Genomic DNA, 20321 nt, shown 5'->3' with positions numbered 1-20321 from the left:
TTCAGATTGCTGGCACTGTAAAGGTGTCATGCTAACCGCTAGACCAACCATGCTGGCCTAAAGGGGAAATGTTTGGGGGGAACATTAGAGGGCAATTCTTCACAGTGTAGGAGAAGTGTGGAACAAGCTGCCGGCTGAAGTGGTGATGTGGGTTCAATTTTCACATTTAAGAAAAATTTGAACAGGTACATGATGGACTGCGTGCAGTTTAGAGGGTTGAGACAGAATAATCTGCACAGACTTGAAGACCTGTTTTCTGTGCTGTAATGTTCTATGATGCTATGAATCTTGATAGTTAATCTTAATTTTCCAAAATTGGGCAAAAGATATATAAAAAAAAACAAACAACAAAGGTACTTGTCATCTGTTGCTTTTTTTATTGTTCAGAGAGTTCAGAAGGTACCCCTGTCTAAATTGCAGAAACTGTTCATCTGCCATCTCCTGAATAATTCAGCTCGCATTGGTCTTGATTGTTTGTATGCTTTGGCATTGTAGGAAGTGCAGCAGCTTGTTGGTGTAGGTGATGTCTGGGAATATTAAATGATGGGACGTTCATCTTAAATCCTCTGCTAATTAAAAAGGCAGAACATCACAGCATCGCTGATCTTTGACCGTGGGAATGTATCCCAGAGGAAAACGATCATTTTCAATCAACGTAATTTACCCAGTTAGCATAAAAATTGATATGCAGCGAAAACAATACAACTTTCTAGACCATTTCCTGGAGCTTTTGGTATGCTTGAAATAAAAACCAGACTAATGTTATCCAGGTGTTTTTGGACTTTCATTTTAATGAGGGCTCTTTTACATTCTATTAATTTCACTTGCATTTGTTTCGTCCTTTCTGAGTGATGGTTGTAAATGCTGTATTTAGCTATGCTCTGGGAGAGATTTTAAATTCAGTGCCCAAAGCAGGCAAAATAGTGGGATGGGGTGAACTATTTGCGATTTAGGCCTTATAAACTTTTGGCCGATAAACAATGGAAAGCAAACAAGTGTGCCTCTGCAGGTCGCTGAAAAGGAGGATGTGTTAAGATGGTGGAAAAGCATACTCCATGAATGTACCTAATAGATGGCCAGATATAAAATGCAGAGAATGCAAGAAACCTGCAGCAGGCCAGGCAGTATCTGTGGAAAGAAACAAAGTGAATGTTTCAAGTTGCAGATTCTTCATTGGGCAGTCAGATATTTTTAGTGGATCAGGGCAGGATACTTCCTGCAAATATTCTTTTTTTTTAAAAAAAATGCATATACTTAGCAGGCTTTGGTAGTTCTCTTGAGAACTATTGGTGTGCATTGGAATAGAGGGATTTGCTTTTCCCTCTTGATCTTGTAATCAATTTGAGGCATGATTGCCAGAGTTAAATGGGGATCAGCTGATTTCCCCGTGTTTACTCAGTTTTTCGGCCAACCGGAAAGTTGATAGTTAACTACTCTTTCCTCTCCCATCTTTTGTGATTGGGGTTGGGATTGGATGAGGAAAAGTCACTTTTAACTTCAACATCAGTGTCTTTGGGATAAATCTGAGAAGTTCTAAAATGGTTGGATCTTCTCCTCTACATTCTTCCCTGTGATCTGTGAGTTTTATCTAGGTGCGATGATTTCCTCACTGCCTCTAAAACATATGGGATTGGTAGGTTGATGGGCAGCACGAGTTTCACTGTGCCTTATTCTTGTGATTAAAATAATTAAAAATTAAATTAATTGAATTGTCAAATGTCAAGTTCCCATCTTGTCCAGTATAATTTTCCCTTTTTATTCATGTTACAGTTTTTCTATTTAAATTTCATAATTGATTTCATATCCAAGGCTAGCATGATAAGTTGATCCCTAGAGAATAGATGTTATAATTTCCTCCCCCCCCCAAAAAAAAATTACTGGAGATTAAGATTAGACAGACTTTAATGTTTTCTGTGTTGCTTGGCAGTAAAGGTCAAATCCTGACAACTTATGAGTCAAACAAAGTGCGAGGGCGGGGGTGTGTCCAGGAATGTGTATCGGTTCATAGTTTGGCTATAGTCAATGACGAGCCTGGATTTGTTTTCCCCTTTTACCACCATCACTTGTGCTCTCCACGGGCTAGTGTTGGGGTCAATGATCCCCTCCTCTAGCAAGTGCTGGGTCTCCATCTTTGTCTGCCACACTGTCTGCCACACTGTACCTCCTGCTCTTGGTGGTAATGAGCTTACAGTCGGCAGACAGATTTGGGAATAGAGGGGGAGGGTTGATGTTCAGTGTGGAGAGGCTGCAAGTGGGTCCTGATTTTGAGGGCCCTCTGTTCAGAACCATTACCGAGGGGGAGGGGACCAGAAACCTCCCAAGGTCATGCTTTTAAGGTGACACAGCAAGTCCAGACCCAACAGTACTGGAGCACATAATTCATCTAAAATATATATGCAAAGTTTACAAAATTCAAATGATAGATGTACTATGCAATGTTTTTGTACATGTGCCAAATGGGACGGGGACGCGAGGAAGATTCAATAATTAGAAGGATACATTTTTAAGCTATACTTTTGTACAGTATGTGAGTCTATAAAACTTTCTGTGGAGCCCATGTTGATTAGATACTTGGTAGACTGTCAATTTACCTTCAATGTTACCATAGAGTGACTGAGCTGGTGAGGTCTGTTCAGATTGAGGAACAGCAATGCTAGTTTGCTGGAAACACCTTGTTCCTTGCTTGAGTGGCCCCCTCCATCCTGAGTTGACCTGTGCAGGTAAGATGGCAATGACCTCGTGGTGCAGCAAGATGGCTGCTCTCCTTCCTCCTCTGATGACGATGGCAGCAAATTTGAATTTGGGGCATGGCAAGATGGTTCCCAAGCCTTTTTGCACCATTTCTGAAGGCGACGGGTGGTGCAACAGCTGATCTCGGGTGAGTTTGGGGTAGACGGGTTGGGGCTGGAGTGGTGCAGGCCGTGGACTCCCCGGACCTCCCTTCACGTAGCAGACCCTTGCCCAATGTCCCTTCTTTCCGCAGCTGGAGCACGCCGAGTCTTTAGCTGGGCAACGGGCTTGGGGGTGCTGGCCTTTTCCGCAGAAAAAGGACTTTCTGGCGTGGGAAGCGACAGCCATTAGAGCAAGGGCAGCCATAGTGGGAACAGCCAGTCCTTGGAGGTGCTCACCTGAGAGCATGAGTTTGCTGGGTTCGAGATCTTCGTTTTCAAGCCTGGCCTGTTCCAGCAATTTGACCAGCTCAACATGATTAGCGAGGTCCTTCTTTCCCAACTCAAGTAGTAGCTGCCTCACGTACCTCGAGCAGACTCCTGAGATCAGAGTGTCCCAGATCTGCTAGTCTTCTCGGATGCAGCCAAAAGCTGCTTCATACCTTCACTTCTTAGCAAGCGTCTGCAGATCCAACAGGTAGTTGTCGATCAACTCTCTGGGTCATTGGTGACGTAGAGTGTGCCGGTGCCTAGCTCGTTTTGAGCCTTCATGTAATGAGTCTTCAGCACCTCGATGGCCACTTAGTATGTCTGGCAGTCTCTGACGACTGCGTACCCCTTCATTCCTACCCTGGAGGTGAGTGCCGACTTCTGGAGTTCATCTGCGCGGAAGATGTCGGTGGTTGCATTCAGGTAGGGCTGGTTGCATTCAGCCATATTGGGAGACGGGGGTCTATTAGCAGCATCGTGGGCTTGAGTAACACCTCCATCCTTGTTTTGAAAGCTAATAAAATTGTAGTGTAGATAAAAGCTCACCCTCGACTGGAGGGAGAACAAACACATTTATTAGCTTTCAACAAAGGGTAGGGTTCATTAGTGGGCTTCAGAGGGGTTCTGGGTTTAGGTGGGAAACCAGAGTTAAATGTGGATAAATGGTGGAGCTGGGAGGCGGGACCAGTCATCAATACAGCACTCTCTCAGTGAATCCCAGTTCACTGCAGAGTCGTAATGTTTGGATCAGTTGGAGCTCGCTCTCTGAATGATACATGGTGGTGGGAATGTGAATGTGTGGAAGATGGTTCTATCTCCTCCCACCCAACTCCCCAGCCCAGTGTTTAGAGGTGGACTGAGGGGGAATTGTGGATTGGAAAGTGAGGAAGGTTGGAAAGAGACAGAAATGAAACCAGAATTTTCTTACCTCTACTATTTAATCAGCAATGTTGTATCAAGTCTCTCAGTATCAAGGCTAGTAAATTACATGGAATATTGATTCTTGTGTGTGTCTGTGCATGTAGCACAGTGTTCTTCTGGAAATTAGTGCGAGTAGAGCTTCATGGCATAATAACACAAGATAGGTTCTGTTAAACTGTTTGGGACTCTCCCACATTTCCTCCAAACACTGATTCTATTGCCATGGTAACAGTGGGGATAGTTTCAGAAGTAATTCCACTCAACCCAAGCCACAGTTTTAACAATGACTCCAGTAACTTTTTTGGAACATAAAGTGGAATTTAATTAACTTGGCTTCTGTGTTCGGAGGATCACAACAACAGAAGAAATAGGATCAATAGGACCCCATTCCCCATCAAGCCTCATTTCATGGAAGTCACAGATCCATTTCCCACCATTATCCACATATCCTCTGACTCTTTTAATGTCTGGAAATCTATCTATTTTTAAATTTTATTTTAACTTTAGAGGTACAGCACAGTAACAGGCCCTTGTGGCTCATGAGCCGTATCACCCAAATCTATCTATTTCTAGTCTGAATAAATAAAACTAAGCTTTTACAGCTGTCTGGACTTGAAAATTCCAAAGAGCAACCATCTCTTTTTTTCTGAAACTCTGACCCCTGGTCCAAGACCCCTCCAGTCGGGGAAAATGTCCTCCCTACTGCCTTTTACTTTGGATGCTCTGTGACCAGCACTTTTGTGCACTAAAGCTTCTCTAGCCGATGCCTTTAGGATCTAAGATGGATATGTAGCTGTCGGACCTCTCAGCTGCTAAAATCAGAACTAAGCATGATTGTGGCAGTTGAGAGAGCATATGGTGGGAGCAGACTACTAAAGGCAGTTTCTAACTGTCTTTTGTTGCATTTTAACTTCCAAACTTTCTTTTGCTTTCAGTTCCAAACGATTTTGCTTTATACTTCAATCAGCCAGTGATAGCCTTGCAGTGATATAGTAATGGAGGGTTACACCTGGATAGACATTGAGGTGCTTGTGAGTATGCTTGTGAGTAAAAGACCCCAGCAAATGCAGATTTTCTTCTTTACTTCCCTATACCTAGGGAATCACACTGTTTAAGAATTCTGTATTTGTTGATGATTTATTCACCCTGTTTACTCAGCTGTGGTTCACTCAGCTAACCTGCTATTCCTGGAACAGTCCAGCGAATCTTCACTGCACTCCTATGTCAATAACCTATTTTCTTGGGATAAGGAGACCAAATCTGAAGGCAGCATCCAAGATGTGGTCTCGCCAAGGCCCTATACATATTCAATAAGATATCCTTACTCCTGTATTCATATCTTAAGATTAATAGGGCATTTGATTTCCCATTTACTTTCTGCACCTGAAAATTGCCCATCAGTGAATGGTGTATAAGCGTAATTGGGTCACTGGACACCAGCACTACTCAGTTTCTCACCAATTATAATGTCTTCCCTCTTACTCAACAAAGTCTTTTCAAGTCTTCTTCTATAATCACAATCTCATCTTGCTTCATGTTGTCGGCAAGCACAGAAATAGAAGTCACAGAAACTGTAAATGCTGAAATCTGGAGTAAAATCCAATCTCCATGGTCGAGCAGAATCAGAATTTATTCTCATGAAATTTGTTGGTTTGCAGCAGCAGAATGAACATTTATATAAAAACCACCTTACAACGTAAATGAAAATAGTAGACAGAAAAGAAAGTTAGAGTAAGACGGTGTCTGTGGTTCATTCAGGAATCCGATGGCTGAGGGGAAAAAGCTGTCCTTGTGCCACTGGGTGCTTGATTTCAGGATCCTGTACCTTTTTTTCCACTGGTGGTAGCAGAGTGAAGAGGGAATTGCCTGATTGGTGGTGGTACTTGAGGATAGAGGCTGCTTTAGACCCCTTCTTGTAGACATCCTTGATGGAATGAAGACTGGCTCCCGTGATGTCGCAGGCCAATTTAACCACCCTCTGGAGTTTCTTCTTGTCCTGAGCACTGGCACCTCTGGACCAGACAGTGATGCCACCAGCCAGAATCCACACATGAATTTGAAGACCGTATTACCAATGAATTTATTGTGTTTACAGGTTGAAAGCACTCCTCTTCCATGTTTTCAACACCACTCCTTGACTGTCATATGCAGATGAACAGTGAACACAGCTTCAATTTTAAAAGGGCTGTGGCTGCACAGCCAGAGGAGTGAGAATCAGGGCTGATCATATTCTGCTGGTCCGAACTCAGTGTAGATTAAGGTTCCTGGCATGGTCTTCAGATATTCTGATAAAACCACGTAAGCTTTACACATCTTTCCTGGGCAGCCTTAACTAGGAATAATGAAAATGGCCTTGACTCACATGTGATGTTTTGAGTAATCAATTTTTTTTGATTTGGAGATACACCACAGTAACAGGCCCTTTCGACCCAAGAGCCTGTACCACCCAAATACACCCATGTCACCAATTAACCTACTAACCCATAAGTCTTGGATTATTGGAGGAAAATTATAACCCAGTTGAATCCCATGTGGTCGTGAGGATAACGTACAATCTTCTTGGCTAACTATGCTAACCAAGCCACCTTGAGAAAACTAGTTGTATAAAGATCCATAAAGATCCAAGTCCCCAAAAGCAATTGGAAGAGCAGAACACAACTTAAGAGCCATGGAAGTAAATGAGACCCTGCATGCTTCAGCTAATGTAGATCGGACAACAGCTGGAAGGGATGGATCAATGAAGCCAGGCGATTCTTGGTTGTGATTATCTGCTCAGCTTATCTCGGATTTCAGCTCTGATTTGGGCCAAACTAAAGCTTCTCTAGCAGATGCCTTTAGGATCTAAGTCGGATATGCAGCTGTCGGACCTCTCAGCTGCTAAAATCAGAACTAAGCATGATTGTGGCAGTTGAGAGAGCATATGGTGGGAGCAGACTACTAAAGGCAGTTTCTAACTGTCTTTTGTTGTATTTTAACTTCCAAACTTTTTTTTGCTTTCAGTTCCAAACGATTTTGCTTTATACTTCAATCAGCCAGTGATAGCCTTGCAGTGATGTAGTAATGGAGGGTTACACCAGGAAAGGCCACTATATTGAGGTGCTTGTGAGTATGCAAGTAAAAGTCCCACACTCCCAAATAAAAACACACTGCAGTGTGTGTGTGATCAGGGGATATGGAGAGAGAGCTGGAACAGGGTACTGAGTGGATGATCAGCCATGATCAAAATGAATGGCGGTGTGGCTTGAAGGGCCAAATGGCCTACTCCTACACCTATTTTCTATGTTTCTAGAACTGAATACTGACTGAGTGTATTTGACCTGAAAACTGTACTCTGCTTCTCTTGCCACAGATGCTGCCTTGCATGCTAAATATTGGCTACATTTTCTGTTTTTATTTCATCTTTCTAACATGTGCATGCTTTAAAGTTTTTGTTGGTTCCTAATATTTCAGGTGTACCAACCTGCAGACATATGCCACTTTCAGGTGGCCAAAATACCTGACTGTAAATTCGCCTATTCTACCCCAATGTGGCTGTCGGGTGGCCACCTGAAAGTGGAGAACCTGGCCCCGAGGAGCACTTACCTAACCCTCCTCGGGTTGGTATATTCTCTAGCTCAGAGCATCCCCTGTTGCACCTGTTGAACGCAGCATCATGAATGTAGCCTTGCAAGACACAATCCTTCTAAGCTATTTAATATCCTATTAAATATTTTGTCTCGCTATCAGGTAGGTAACAATTTAACAACAGCACCTTGCGTTTAGTTAGTGACTTTAACGTCGCAAAGAATTTATTTGGTTTTAAAAAAAAACTACTTTGAGGCATTAGATTACATAACCAAAAAGTCGGTTTAAAAAAAAGTGCATTGCTTCCAAAACTCAGAACCTTGACAGCTGAAAGCAGGGGCTGCTGATGTTGGCACAATTAAATGCTGACATGAACAAGAGGTCAAAATTAAAGGTCTGAAGATATCTCAAAAGAGATGCAGGGCTTGGAGAGAGGAAGGGAATGCAGCAGCTGTACTCCCCCAGCCTTGTCTGCCGGCGCATTATCTGAGACTGAGCACCTGAAACTGGCTATAGATACACCTGTGTGAAAGGGATGTTTGAACCCATATCGGCCTCATCAGCTTCTTTCATACACGTCACAAAATTAGATGTCTTATTTGAGAACGAGAGATGAAGAACAACAAGGTACCATTGCGAATCAGCCAGAGAGAGATAACCATTCTGCTTAAAATTATGTCATTAAGCTCCTTCACTAAACACTGCAAATAAAATGAGGATAAATGGGCAGACCCACTATTATATTGTAATGACTAAGCTGGCATTGGAGAAGGTGGGTGAATCAATCAGCAATGGCCCGGGCTTGGAGATGAGACATTAATAGGTGCTCACCATGGAGTAAATTGGTCAGCAACTCCCAAAATGTGGACCATTTTCCAAAAAGACTTGGCAACTAGATGCATGACGTATGAATTTAGATCTCCAGCATTATATGTAAAGCTCTTACAAACCATTTTTTTTGCAGAATTAATGATGAATTTAAATACTGAATTTCAGTTTTTCTTCTGACAAGCCAGTCTCCAGTTTTATTTCTAAGTTCTCCCTGTTCATGAAATGCAACATTCCTTATAGAATCTGTGAACCTTGAAAACAAAGTGAAGATGTGGATTCACCATTGCCCAGTGTGGCAACTTTCCAGTCCAAATGCTTGCTGGTAAACTCCAAATGGTAACTTTTTAACTGATGACTGAATTTTCAAAGTCACATGATTCCCAGAATTGCTATTTTCACATGGGAAATTAAACCAGGAAAATTTTGCAAAGGCTTATTTTTAGCAATGTACAAGTCCAAATATGTCTTGAAAAGAAACTGCTGCTTTCCAAAGTCATTAATGATACAAATTTTACATGACCAAAAGCCAGTTCTGGGACCATAAGCTCCCAGTTGTGCTATGCAACTTTACTGGGTAGGTTGGTGAATTTGGGTGGTTTCTTCTTAACCACGTAAAACACACACATTGCTGGAGAAACTCAGCAGGTCCTTTATATAGCGAAGATTAAAAAAAAATATATATATATATATATATATATAATCAACTTTTTGGGCTTGAGTCCTTCATCAGGCATGGAAAAATGTTCGTAGGTGTCCAAGCAAGAGTAAGGAGGGGAGAGGTGTGGTTGTAAAGGCAGGAGGTGATGGGTAGAGAAGGGAAGGAGGGGGTAGCTCCCTTCTCCCAGTGATCAGAGAGAAGGGATGGTTAGATGAAGAGAGAGAGAGGGAAAGGAGGGAGGAGAACTGGAAAAGGGCAGAGGGAAGAGAAGAGCATGTTAGGAGAAACCAGAAAAGTTGATATTAATGCCATCTTGTTGGAGAGTGCCCAGAGAGAAAATCAAGTGGTGTTCCTCCAATTTGCAGGTGGTCTTGGTGGGATAGTACAAGGCCATGGACAGACATGCGAGTATGGGAGTGTGACACAGAACCTGAATGGTTGGCTACTGGGAGGTCACTGTCACTGTAGCAGATGGAGTGAAGGTGCTCAGCAAAGTGAGCTTCCAATCTGTGCCCAGTCTCTCTGATTTAGAGAAAGGCACAAAGGGAGCACTGGATGCAGTAAATCAGTGCTGCAGATACACAAGTGAATTGTTACTTCATTTGAAAGGCCTTTCTCTTTAAAATTGTAAGAAATCAATTTGTCTATTTGGGTGTAAAAATTACTAAAAGTTATATAAACTTAATCAAAGAAAAATTTCTCACTTTAATTAAACTTATCAAATTGGTAGCCCATTTCTTTATCATTGGTTGGTTGAATCAACTCTATTAAAATGCATATATTACCAAAATTTCTATACCTTTTTGAGAGTTTGCCTCTCTTTATTCCTCTTTTTTGACTCCCTTGACTCATTCTTGTATATGGAAGAATACACACCCTTGCCTCAAAGTCCATTTACAAAAATGTAGAGTTAAGGTTTAGCCTTGCCAAACTTTAGGATCTATTATTGGGCAGTCAATATCCAAAATCTTACATTTTGGTCATTTTATATTAACCATGAAGTCTGCCCAATAGGAGTGTCTTTGGAATCTAATTCTGTTACATTTTCTCTTATTTCTCTTCTTGGATCCTCACTTCCTTTAACTTTAAATAAATTAACTGATGACCCAATGGTTAAACATACTTTGAGGACCTGAATACAATTTAGAAAACATTTTGGCTTATTGAGATTTTCTCTTTCTAGTCCTTTATTTTCTAATTATTTCTTTAAATGTTCCATGATTGACGTAGCTCTTAAAGAATTGTATCGATTAGGAATTGAATGTTTTAAAAATTTATTTATCGAAGGAAGTCTTGCTTCATTTGAACAACTGTCAGTTAAATATAGATGACCAAATACTAATTTTTTCTGTCATTTACAGATTAAAGATTTTGTTGTGATCTCAATTACATACATTCTCTGAGCACTGATAAGAATTTAATAGATGTAATTTTTAATTTACAATCTTTTTATAATGGTTCAATATCTAACATTTATGGCATGTTGTTGGGAATAAGAGTCTCCTTTAGATAAAATTTAAATAAAAGCCTGGGAACAGGACCTACAGCTTTTAATCTCTGAATACAATTTTCAAATTGGTTAATACCTCATCTTTATGTGCCTACCATTCTCTCCTACATTTTAAAGTAGTCCATAGAGCTCACATGTCCAAAGTCAAATTATCTAATTTTTGAGGCTGTAACTCCTTGTTGCGATAGATGCAACAATGAAGATGCTTCATTAATTCATATGTTTATGAATATGCCAGAGCCTTGAGAAACAATGGAATAGAATATTTCAAATTTTTGTCTGTATTTTTTAAAGTTAATTTAAGTATAATCCTTTAAAAGCCTTATTTGGTATTATTAGAGAGAGTGGCATAACTCTAACGACATCTGATTTGCATGTATTAGATTTATTTCTCTTATGGCTAGGTGGGCGGTATTGCTCAGATGGAAGGATATTGCTCCGCCTACTCATGCTCAATAGCTACGTGTCATGTTTAATTTTAGAGAAGATTAGATGCTTAATTTCTGATTTTAATTTAAATTTTCAAACATTGAGGACCTTTTATGAATTATTTTCAGAATCTTTGACTTAATATGAATACAGAAGTGCTGTCTAATAAGGCAATTTATTACTTTGATTAGGAATTCTTTTTCTCTCCTTGCCAAACATCTTCATTTTTGGTGGTGGATTTAGAGCTTTTTTATAATAAAATAATAAAATGTTACTGTAATGTATTTTGTTTAATTGAGAATGCAGGGTACCTTGGATGAACTGGTATGATCTAAATGTATTTTTTGATTTTTAATGTATTTTTATGAACTCTGTATTTTTCACGGTGGAACTTCAATTTCAATAAAAAATATTGAAAAGAAAAAAGGCCAGTTTGGGGTCCTGGACCCGTGGGAAGGGGGTGGGGTGAGGTGTGGGTGCATGTGATGTTCATCCTGTGGCCACAGGGGAAAGTGCTAGGTGGGGAGATTGATGGGAATGGATGTGTGTATGAGGGAGTCACGGAGGGAGTGGTCCCTACAAAAGGCAGAGAGGGGAAGAGAGAAGAAGAGGTGGCTGGTAGTGGGATCCTGTGGTTAGTGTCAGAAATTCCGGGTGGTAATATGTTGGATGCGGTGACTGGTGGGGTGGTACATGAGGACAAGGTGGACTCTATATCTGGGGGCAGAGGAGGAGCAGGGCAGATGAGCGGGAAATGGAGGAGCTGCAGGTGAGGGCTGAGTTAATGATAGTGGAGAGGAAGCAAATGTGGAAGAAGGTAGACACTCCACCAGATGAAATTAACATTGACTTTTCCAGCTTCTGTCTCCTCTTCCCCATCCCTCCTTCCCTTCTCCTTTCCAGTTCTCCTTTATCCCTTCCCTACCCTTCACCTAGCCATCCCTCCTTTTATTTCCTTGATCATTGGTGTCCCCTCCCTGCCTTCTCCACCTACCACCTCCTGTCTTTGTGAACCCCCCCCCCCCCCTTACTCCTTTGCTCAGGTGCCTGCTGATTTTTCCATATTTTGATGAAGGGCTCAAGCCCGAAGCATCAGTTTTGTATTTTTACCTTTGCTCTACCGTTTGACGTGCTGAGTTTCTCAAGCTTTGTGTGTTTTTACTTCAACCATGGTGTCTACCGATTTTCATGTTTTACTTCCTCTTAACCATGCTACTGAAGTTCATGGATGACCTGATCCATTGTTTGCTTAGATTGGACAAGAAACACAATTAGTATTACTATAGTGTCATGATGATTCTAAAATGCAGATCACCAACATGAATTGCAGTTGAAAATGATCATGAGGCTGTAATAATGCTGATTATGTTTCTTGCCTAATTTATTTGCTTGATCCACACAAATATTTCAACATCTGAAGCTCTTGCAATTTGTACAGCTTTTTGATCATACAGCTGCACATGTTTGTAGGTTCCATACTCACGAAGAAGAGGTATACAACAGTATACTTGAATATTTTTGAGGTAACACAGCTTGTTGACAAACACTAGTAACCAGGCTTGACCTGTGAATGTTGGCAGAAATGGTGGTTAACAAGGTAGTGATAATAAAGGGATGAAGCGACTGAGCTGAAGTCCACAGTTATTTGCCAACAGTGGCAGGCTATGAAAAGTGGAGTAGCAATATTTCAGCTTTTCATTGGAAGCTGAGTAAGTGAGCATCAAGGTTCATGGAACTATTTTGTCTTGGAGTCTGAAAGTGAAAGGTTTAACCACGCTCCAGGTAGCCCTAGTAAGTGGAAATAGAATCTCCAACTTTGAACTTGTTGCTCACATCCAGTGGTGCACTTGACCCTTGGTTAGGCTGCTCATTATATTCGTGTGTTGGGAACCATAAATCTTCCACGTTATATAAGCGTAATTATCTCATTTGTTGATGTAAAGATCAAGGAGGGATGATTCATATCCTGTTTCACTAGACGATTACTCTGGTTCCATTACCCAGTATTGAATAGAGCTCCCTAAAAGTTTACAGCATAACTTCATGCAACTGTGGATTAGAGAATAGGACATGAGAAATTGTAACTGCTGACCCTGGAACTGAAATGTGCTGATGCCCTTTAAAAGCCATAATCTGCTGTCTGTAACCTATTTACTATGAAAGCTTTGTTTACATTTGTATCCACATGTAATCCGATTGCACGACTTTCCGATTGAATGATTATCAGATTTTAAAAGGCCGTTTAACTCTTTAATACAACATTCTACCTAGAATGCATAATGGAAGAACAACCATTTCTGGCTTCACTGGGCTGGAATAACCTACTTTATTAAGTTAAAGATTAATGAAAATCAACAGTTGCCAGCAAAGAAAGTCAGCCTCATTGAGCAAAATTTGGGTTTAATTTTGGGTGGGGGGGGGGGAAAGAGAGGGAGGAGGGATGGGGTGAAAAAGAAAAATGTCACTTTGTATGAATTTGTGTATGTAAGCGTATAGTTTTGATTTATTAAAAATAAATTTAAAATGTGCATTGAGTAAAGTATTGATTAGTTTTTGAGTAATTGGGTCCAATGTGGGGGAAACCAATAAAAGAGAATGGTTTTAATCTCGGTCACAGAGTTCAGCATCAACTACACATGGAGAGTAAAATGTCAAACACTGGCATCCACTATTGTTGCTACAAATGATCATTGCAGGTATTATGTCATGTGATGGTGCTTTGCTGCAATCTCAGGTCGGTCAGTTAGCCTCGGGTACATAGTTTTTATTCTGAGCAACCTCCTCATTTAACAAGCTGACACAGTTAATGATGCGCAAAATCTTGACACATAAAGTCTACACAATACACAATCAGAAATTGGGAAGACGTAAATGTGTCTTTAATTAAACTGTGGAGTGATCCTTTAAATCCATATAGAATTGCCTTGGGTAGTTAGAGTGCAAATATAAAACAGGGCACTATAGAAAATTGCTTAAGTCAGGGATCAGGATATGTTAGCAAATGTGTTATAATCTCTACTTTTGTGCTTTATCTTCATAATAAACTGGTATTGTTTTTACCCCTGTAAACAAACTTGGTTGTTTCTATTAATGACCTGTGTAATGTCATTTGTATTTTGTAATGGGAGCAAGGTCTTCCTTAGTTATTTACCCTAATGCAATAGGCGATACGGCCTGACACCTATATTTTCCCATTAAGAAATTTTTGGACTTGACCATAACTTTGTTGGAGGGCAGTCTTAAGCATTTCCCTGAGAAAGTACACCACAGTAAACATGCTAAGGACCAAAACCCCTTCTATGAATTGTCTACCACTTGATTTACTGAATGCTATCACCTAATTAAACTGCAAGAAGGGAAAAAAAATGAATTATTGCAAACTAATTTGAACATTCTATTGGAAATTCCAGGAATGACTAGAACCTCTGTGCTCAGTCCTCGACTTTCAACTGTATCCTTATTTACAGATACATCAGGAAATTGAAAAAATGATCTTATTATCAATGAGATTGATGAGAGTTTTGTGTAATGCATCTGCAGATTTTCTAGGTTACCTCCTAATTATACCCATCTCCTCAAGGATCTGACATGGAGATGATCTTGATGACAGCGCAAAAGATACCCTTTGGACAAAAACAGCCAGTGCAGCCAATGAAGAACAAAAGGCAGTAAGGTGCCTAAAGGGCAGAGTGAAGGGAAAGTGAACCATAACCCACTCAGGTATATCCTTTTTACTCTTTCAGTGCCATGAATTGTGCAATTTTCAAGACATTAATTCTAAGATTTTTGCCAGTGTTTGGGATCACATACGTGGTTCTGTGAAAACCACAAATCAGTGATTTTGACCAACTCAACTTTTCCATTGTTGAGGACTGTTGTGTGCTGGGGAGTCACATGACTAAGTAATATGGATGAGGTTTGAGGATTAGATATTAGTCAACAGTAAGAATTCCTTGATATTTTATGGACAAAATCATGGGATTTTTTAGTTCAATTGGAGAAACAGTCAAGTCATTGGCCTAACATCCCTGTGAACTTGAAATGTTAAGAATTCCACAGTTGCAGAACTCCCTTCAGGTGTCAGACTAAATGACATGCTTAAGACCCTTGAGCAAAGCTAATCTGAAAATCTTAACATTTTGAAATGATTGTTGTGGCTGGTCTCATAACTAATAATGAACTTCATGAATCTGAGTAGAGACCTGTCTTGTTTTATAATAAACTTGGGCATGGCCAATTACCAAATGAAGGCCTCAGCAAGCTGCGAGAATGCAAAGGATCGTAGTGTTTCATAGAGTAAGAATATAGCGAGATCTATGGCATTGCAGTTCAATATTGATGAATGTTAGCCAGAATATACAAGTAAAAGCACAAAGCAAAAATGTCAAGCATTTCCAATTGAAGGGAAGATCTGAGAGTTCTAGGAGTGCTTGATTAAGAAGTTTTAAGGTGGGGGGTGAGGGGGAGAAGCCAAGAAAATGGCAGACACCACTTTGCATTTTCAGGGGCATTAAATATAAAAGAAGAGACAATCATTTTTAAGATATAAATTTCCTACTTTTGTTTATTCCATAAGGCCGGGACCTATCTCACAAACTGAGCACCTAACCAATGAGTCTGTCATGCAGCAAGTATTGTTGAATGCAGTGTGATGAAGAAAGTTGTAGAAGGTTTGAGCATGCCGTGAGAAGGGCAAACACCTTGACCAATATATTAATGCAGGCACTGAGTGGAGTGAGAAAGATCTGTGGGGCTGGTGGGACCCAGCTGACTTGCTGCAGGATCCAAGGGGCCCCAAACTGACCTTATTTATTTTGGGTTCCCTCTCATTGAAAGGTGAAATGAAGAGGTTAATGCAAAGAAAATAATTGTGAAGAAGTGCTTGGAGAACAAGGCAAGTATTTATTGGAACAGAATAATTTCCTTCACACTGTGAATAAATAATAGGCTGCTCTAATTTAAGGCCAGTAGTATTATTTGAAGAGGAGCATGTAAACAATGTCATAAAAAGCAATCTGAAGGAGTACACCGAATATATTTCTGGAAGTCACTGTTGGATCCCAGCAAATCATTTAAGTTTTAATGAATCATTTAAATAAAATATTAAAGTAATGGGCAAGAGTAAGAAGCAGGATTAGATAAGCTATCTTGTATATATTTGCACAACAAAGAAAGACTTTCTTTATTCCTCATACAATCGAAATAATTGTTCAGAGTGAATAACTCTCAGCATCCAGCAAAACAACTCATTTTATGTGGCATTGCAATCACGGTTGATATTGCTGTGCTCTTGGCCTATCGATGTATTTGTGCTGAAATATTAAATCTAATTTTATACTGTATAGTCTCTGAGCCTAAACAACAATATGAAGCATTAAATTATATTGCAATACCTAGTCATTCTACTTCTTATTTCCTTTCATTTTTATTATTTCATCTTCAGTTATTTTTTGAACTATTCTCTTTCATGCGCTTTCCTTTGGAGGAAGGTTTGAGATATTGCACCTCCCGCGGACACTAGTGTTTACCTCCATTTGGACCCTCCTTTGCTTTCTGAGATTGATGCAACATCATTGGTCTTCATTTCTACAATCAGCTGCCGATTTATTTTTTTCAAAGCACTAGTCAGGTGATTTGGACAGCCACTTGCATTCAAGAAGCATACTGTAGGTTGTCTCTGCAAATGATCTCCCCCAAGACCCCAGCACTACTCTTCTTCTCTCAGCATGAAAGCTCTAGCAGCCTACCGTGTTCGTGAAAGGGCTTCTTATCTGTCACACTGAGGGGACAAATATCAACATTGCTTCTGGCTCTGAAACAGTTTAAATTCTACAAGCCAGCATCAGGGTATCTGCTAACGAATCAGATCAGGCATGTGAGCACATTAATTCTTTCCTCCAAAGGCGAAAAAAAACTTTATTAAAAAAATATAACCAAACACTGGGTAATAGTCATTTTTCTTTGCATTTTGTTTGACAGATTACTACAAGCTCTGTTCTGAAAGACAGCTCAGCTCTATTAGCAACACAGCCAACATGTTTGGACAATAAAAAAAAAACAATTTAAAGAAAGAAATAGTTACTGAGTGAGACCAGGATTAAAAAAAAGAAAGCTAGATTGAGAGACTGACAATCAGATCAGTGATAGAGGCAGCTCAAGTGGTGCAGGCTATAATAACGTAATCTAAATTCTACTCGCACACTTTCTGCACCCATGCTCTGAAGCTCATCGACTCCATAATGATAAATACAACTAAACTATAATGTTACATGCCTCTGTGGGTTCCTAATCTCCGGAGAAGAGCATGCAGAGTGCACAGAGTCATATAGGAAAAACTGCTCTACAAGGTTGCAGATGCAGGATCTTGATTCAAAATCAAACAGATGAAGGGTTTAGGCTTGAACCATTGACCATTATTTTTCCTCACTGATGCTGTTTGACCTGTTGAGCTCCTCCAGTGGATTGTGTTTGGCTTCATAATCTGGTGTCTGCAGTCTCCTGTTCGCCTTGATCTGAAATGTTGACAATTCTTCCCTCCACTCTGTAGCCTGCTGCTCAACCTGCTGAGTTTTGTTTTGTTACTAAGTCCAGTATCGACAGACTCTTATGTCTTCAGCTCTTGAAGTTTATTTGAGTCCTTCAGACTGCACACAATGACACACATGTAGTCAAAAACATCATACATATATGTAAACTGCAAACAGGCATTCTGTACTTTTGCATGTCATAAGACAAGGGCAGATGAAGTTGACTCTGCCATCTTCACTGACAATGCTTCTTGCGCAAATTTATATATTTTTTTATTTACAACATGGTAGAAGCATATTCTGCCTATTGAGACTCGTGATGCCTAATTACATCCAATCAGCCTACAACTCTGTATGTTTGGGAGAGTGGGAGTAAACCAGAAAACCTACGCAGGTCACAGGGAGAACTTTCAGTGCTCGATTTGAACCTGTGTTGCTGCTACTGTAATAGCATTGCAGTGCTGCCACGCTAACTGCACCGCCTAAGTTTGATGCCACCTAGAGTTTTAATCGCTCCGCCACTGACACCTTTGTGCCCTGGCCCAGTGTTGGAATTCTCTCCTCTCAATTTTCCTGACGCCTGTGTAGTCAATCTCCAGTGAAATTTTAGACATGAACTTGAAAGCATGCCCATGACCAAATGTAATAGCAAAGTGTTTTCACCTTATCTTGACAACCTCCTCCATGGATAACTAGGAGGCCCAACCTGCCAGGTTAGATCAAAGCACTGTAAAATGTTGCCTTGGTCCAATGAATTGTTAAACTTTGCCTCTTTTGTCATCTCAGATGTCAGGGTGGAAGTTCTGCCAAGAGTCGTGGCCAAAAGCTATCTCTCAGTCAATGTCATGAAAGAACAGATCATTTGACTACAATTGAAAAGTTGTTTCTGGCAGCTTGCTGTGTAAAAATTGCCAGTATTTTTACAACTGTGACTGCACTAAACCATTAGTAATTAATCAGTCATGTCCTGTAATCTCAAGCAACGGATCTAAGATCACTCTTGCTATTTTTCATGTTTTCCAGAACTAGTCAGTGGTTGTGCTGAAGATTAGACATCACTGTGTAGCAGTCAAGTAGAAACATAACATTTTACACTGGTAACAATTTGTAAATTTCTATCCAACTCTGCAAGTAAGTCAGAAAGCTGTGATGAAAAATCCAAAAACACAGTAAAAAGTTCAAATATTTGTCAACCATTGCTTTATCGACTAAAGTGTGCGACTTAATCTTCCCTTTGTTTACAATGTTCACTGCATTAGACTAATAGAGGTAATAGAGCCTCTTTTTCACGTCCTCTTGAAATGACATGATTTGAGGCTAATTGTTAAATATATTTAGTGTCTCTCACAAGTTCTTTCCTCTCTCTAGACATTGCAGGTGAAAAAATTGCAATCAATATGCAGCCCTTCAGCTTGGCTGTTTCTTGACTCTGCAAAGTCAGGCTTTTAAATGTTACTAAATCCCTGGTGAACCAGGGGGAAATAAGCTATAAAAAGAAAAAGTGAGTGAATTCTCTGTCGAGAAAGGCATTTTGCTGAACTGAGTATGTGCTTTAATTGGCTAAGAGATAAAGTATGGGTTTACATGTGTCACTGTGCATCTACATAGGAATTGGCTCAGCTGAATCAGATATTACCTTACCATTTTTTTCCTTTTCTCCAAAGAGGCTTCCCTTTGTGGCTTTTCCTCATATGGAGCTCTTTTGATTTATTTCTGTAGCAAAACGAGGAAGAGAACAACCATTTGTGTAATGTTTATCTTGACCTCAGAATTTGCAAAGAGCTTTGGAACCAATGAAATGTATTTCTTTGAAGTACAGTTGTAATGTTGGAAATATAGCAGCCAATTTGCATACATCACAAATAGCAAGGTGATAATAACCAGGAAATGTGTATTGGCCACATTTCTAGTGCTACTACGCTATTCTGCACAATGGTGCCATGGATGCCAGAATATCCATTTCCAGTGGGGAGTGTTAAAGAGCTTTGATAAGGGCTGTGTATTCTGCCTCTGACATTCCAGTCTGGAATGAATCTTTGAGGCAGAGTACAAGGTGCTGATGCAATTATATAGTATATTTTGCAGAAAGGTCAAATGTTGAACAAGGTTCACAAGTATGAGATCACGTACCACCAGATTCAAGGGTGATGATGTGCAGAAAACGTGGGCGTCTGAGCTTCAACGTTGCAAGTTTTCCATTCAACTTGATGAATAAACTTTTGGCATTTTAAATATGGTCATGGCCTATGTGAGGTAATTATAGAGCATTGTTGATGAGCTTTTGTTTGCCACATACCTTAAAGTTGATGCAAAAGTTAATACAATTTTTCAATGTTTGGAGGATTATTTGAAGAAACACAATATTCCCAGCAATGGTGGCTGTAACAGTGGATTTTCCTCCTTTCTCAAGGAAAGGGTTCTCAATGTACATACTGTTCACTGTGTACTATAAAGACACCATGTTGCAGCCAAGAAACTCGGTGGCAAACTGCATGGTCACTTAAAAGTGTATATCAGGTCAGTCAATAAAATTAAAGCAGCTCCTTTCCATTCGCAACTGTTTGCAATGCTATGTGGAATAATAATGAAGCTTTGAATCAATTACTTTTGCACACTGAGGTAAGGTGGTTCGCAAGAGGTGATAGCTTGCAAAGTCTTGTTGACTTGTACGACTCAACTGTGGAGATTCTTACGTATGTGGACCCATCAATATGTGATGAGTT

General features: G+C 40.1%; 1 long non-coding RNA gene across 2 annotated transcripts; it reads right to left on the bottom strand.

Annotated features, from left to right (window-relative positions):
* Positions 1–354: 354 nt before the first annotated feature.
* Positions 355–19815, bottom strand: LOC138759968 (uncharacterized). Of its 2 annotated transcripts, none has more exons than XR_011355283.1 (3): positions 19729–19815; positions 19240–19311; positions 355–569 (listed from the first exon to the last, which is right to left on the bottom strand). It is a non-coding gene; the product is annotated as an uncharacterized lncRNA (long non-coding RNA). The 2 variants fall into 2 exon arrangements; XR_011355284.1 differs by lacking the exon at positions 355–569 and adding an exon at positions 16334–17715.
* Between the last annotated feature and the right edge of the window lie 506 nt (positions 19816–20321).

Source organism: Narcine bancroftii, chromosome 4 (assembly GCF_036971445.1).
Source record: "Narcine bancroftii isolate sNarBan1 chromosome 4, sNarBan1.hap1, whole genome shotgun sequence".
NCBI lineage: Eukaryota > Metazoa > Chordata > Chondrichthyes > Torpediniformes > Narcinidae > Narcine > Narcine bancroftii.
This window is presented reverse-complemented; position numbering and strand designations above follow the sequence as displayed.